A 3,595-nucleotide genomic window follows, 5' to 3' on the forward strand; every position below is an offset into this window, starting at 1 on the left:
CATTGTAATGCTACGACTATTAACGAAATGCCACCAATGCACACGCACAAGGCAGCATCGCACCAGAGTTGCAACACCACTCCAATGCTCGAGGGCCGTTGTCGACAAGAGCGTTGCAACGCTCTTCCTAGCATTATAATGTTGTGCCTATTGTATAAAAGGATTCTTTCCGTTAGGTAAAGGGGAGGAGGTTGATTTCATGGAGGCCGAAGTGGAGCTTCAATTTTCTTCTTCTCCCTTCAGATTTTAGCATTTTAGCTTAGGTCTTACATTTTATTTTGGGTTGTAATCGATGGATCGGATCTTTATCTCGAGTTTATCTAAAAACTTTTGACGTAATTCCTATCTAATTTCTTTGAGCAAGAGTTCCTATATTTAGTTTATTGAGTTTTCCTCGATTAAATTTGATATTCTTCAACTCTATGCCTTTTTTGAATTTTGATGTAATTTACATTTGCATATGTATTGGATTGACGACTATATCATAATTGCATATCTCAACCAGTTAATTTTGAGCTTGTGTATTTCCTTGTATTCGTCTATGCTTGAATTTACCCCTAATAGCATAGGATTAATGTGAATGCTTAGATTTAGAGGTTGGACTTGAATCTTAGTAATACATGTTCAACCTAGGTTCAAAGAATAAATTGATTAATTGAGTTAGGTTGTCCAATCAATTAGTCGAGACAATTGAATCCTTGATATTCATATATGGTTTTTAATTCTATATGATCGCTGAGAATCCAGTAGAATCAAGAGCATATAGTTGTTTTAGTTATGGTTGGCTTTTTAACCTTAATTAATGTTTAGGACGCTTGATTGATTTGGTTTTATTTAGTTGTTGACCTTTGTAAAGACTAGTCAAATCGAATTGATTTAGTAATTGTACATGCATAGAATAGAATGTTTGTTTAATTATTGAATTCCATGATAGAAATTGCATAGGATTCTCTCTTTTGATCTAGAAATTAGATAGTCTCCTATCCTATATTACATTTACCCTTGCATTTTATGTTTCACACATTTTATCTCTTTGACACCAAAACTCCTTATTTACTGCTCTAGTTAGGAAATTGGCTTAAAGAAACAAATTGTGCTTCCCTGCGGATCGACCCGTACTTACTACTATTGCTACGTCTTTGTAGTGATAGGAGTAGTTTGGTATTATAAATTTTCTTTTGATTCGTGACTCTTTTCGAGAATTAAACGACCCGAAAAGGGGGTGCGACCAAAATGGCGTCGTTGTCGGGGAAGCCATTACGTTTCGTTAGTTAAATTTCTAGTTAGAGCATTTTTTTGCTTTTGATTTATTTTCCTTTTTGTGTCAGTGTTCTAAGCATGGCAGGATATCATCAACAAGGATGGGAATAATCGATTGGAGTATCTCGGCTTAATGACGAGGTTTATGACCTTCGAGGTCAACTTTCTAAGTTAACTTCTTTGGTTAGTCGATTGGTTGCAGGGAAACTGCAGCAGGTGCAAGCATGTAGGATTGATCAACCTGAGCAAGCATGCCAAAGTTTGTAGTGGAGTCCTATGCCACAAGATTACTCCATGGGAGACTATCCTAGTTATATGGATGACGATTTCCATCGGCCTAGATGGGAGGAGTCGTATGGCTATGGAAACCTAGGATGGGACTAGTGCCACTATAATCTATACCTTACCACATCCGACATGTCAATGCAAGCTCACACCGCCAATTCAGGTATGTCATTAGAAGATGTGATGAGACAGCTTGCTGATAACAATCTTCTTTTTTTAGCAGGAGAGCTGCAACCTCTAGCAGAAGAGCTTTAGTATTCAAACTGAGGTTTGAATTGATCTTCATAGTTTGAGAGACTCGGTCGTTCAATCTTCTAATTCAGTTGAGACAGAGGACGCGAATCCCCGCCACTCACATCCTCCACTTGTATGTCTCCACATATATGTTTAAGTTACAACGATAACTATGGATCTTAGTTTATTGGTTTGTGGTTAATGCAACTAAAATATCAAATATTTCATAGACAATGTAAATAAAATATCATATATTATAAATCACAAAATGTTTATTCATACAAGTGTTTACAAACTACAGAACCCTACGAGATTAGGGTATCGACCCCAACAATCTCCCACTTGTCCTAAAGCTAGTGGGATGTACAAGATAATCAAATTACAAGTACACAAAATAATAAACTAGGGCGCAAATGCCCAGTACAAGAACTTGTTGTCACTCCTAAAAGGTCTAGATGATAGTTGTTAAGTAACTGAAGCTCAACATAGTAATGCATGCTTAGGTTTTTTCCAAACTCTCGTATGCTAAAAAAAAGGCAAACATGTTGTAGAAAAAGTAAGTTTGTATGATTTTTTGAAGGGGATTACTCCTCTTTCTTAAGGGTGTGATTAGCCTGGGGCAACTATGACACCTATAGTTTCCCTCTAAGCTAAAGTGCCCTTGAGGAATGAGTAAGCTTCGACATCTTTAAAGGATATGTTGCTCGTAGTTAGACGTCTTTCACGTAACCTGTGTGGGCAAGTCAAAATGAAGGTGGCGTAGTCTAGATGAGGGTTCCTCTTTTGAGTAAAAAAAAAAAATAGAATAAAAGTCTGGTTCCCTTAAGTTTTACATTGCCACCTGAGGTTTAAGAAGCTTAATACTTGATCCTCCAAGCCAGAGTAGGGGAAAATGAGTTGAGGGTTGTATAAAACCTTCTTAAACTAGTAAAAACCTAAATAGGATTGGTTAAGCGCGCACACATGTAGGGGAGAGAGAATTAGTTTTAAATTTCTTGATTTAGTGCATGCATTTGAATGACCCTATCTTTGTGAAGAGCTTGTTATCTTTAGCCTTGAGATTCGAGTCACTCATTTGCATCGCATGATTCATGTCTAGATTTTGTTTTATCTTGCTCGGGACGAGCAAGAATTAAGTTGGGGGTGTTTGATAGCTCTCAAAAAGATCTATTATTCCTAGCTTAATTTAAGCTTGTTAATGGATTTTTTATGTTAATTATCCTATTTTGTAGGTATTGAATGTCTAAGAGGTAGAACCGAGCAATTGGAGTCAAACGGGGTTAATTTGAAGCAATTTGAAGGTGATTTAAGCATTCAGGTTTCAAGGGAGGAGAAACGAAAAAAATGCCCCTGACCGAAGCGTCGCAACCCTCGCTCAACGCTCTAGTGCAACATTAAAAGACATGGATGCAGGATAGCGTTGCAACGCTACCCAAGAGCATTGCAGCACTACAACTTTTAACGGAACACCACCAATGCGCGTGCGCAAGATAGCGTCACGCCAGAGTTGCAACGGCACTCTAGCGCTCGAGGGCTATTGTCGACTGAAGCGTTGCAACACTCTTTTATGCCTATTATATAAAAGAATTCTTTCCGAATTAGGTAAAAGGGAGGAGGTTGATTTCATGGACGCTGAAGTGGAGCTTCAATTTCCTTCTTCCCCCTCCAAATTTTAGCATCTTAGCTTAGGTTTTACATTTTATTTTGGGTTGTAATCGATGGATCGGATCTTTATCTCGAGTTTGTCTATGAATTTTTTAGGTAATTTCTATCTAATTTCTTTGAGCAAGAATTCCTATGTTCAATTTCTTGATTA

This window comes from Benincasa hispida, chromosome 4 (assembly GCF_009727055.1).
Source record: "Benincasa hispida cultivar B227 chromosome 4, ASM972705v1, whole genome shotgun sequence".
NCBI classification, from domain to species: Eukaryota; Viridiplantae; Streptophyta; class Magnoliopsida; order Cucurbitales; family Cucurbitaceae; genus Benincasa; species Benincasa hispida.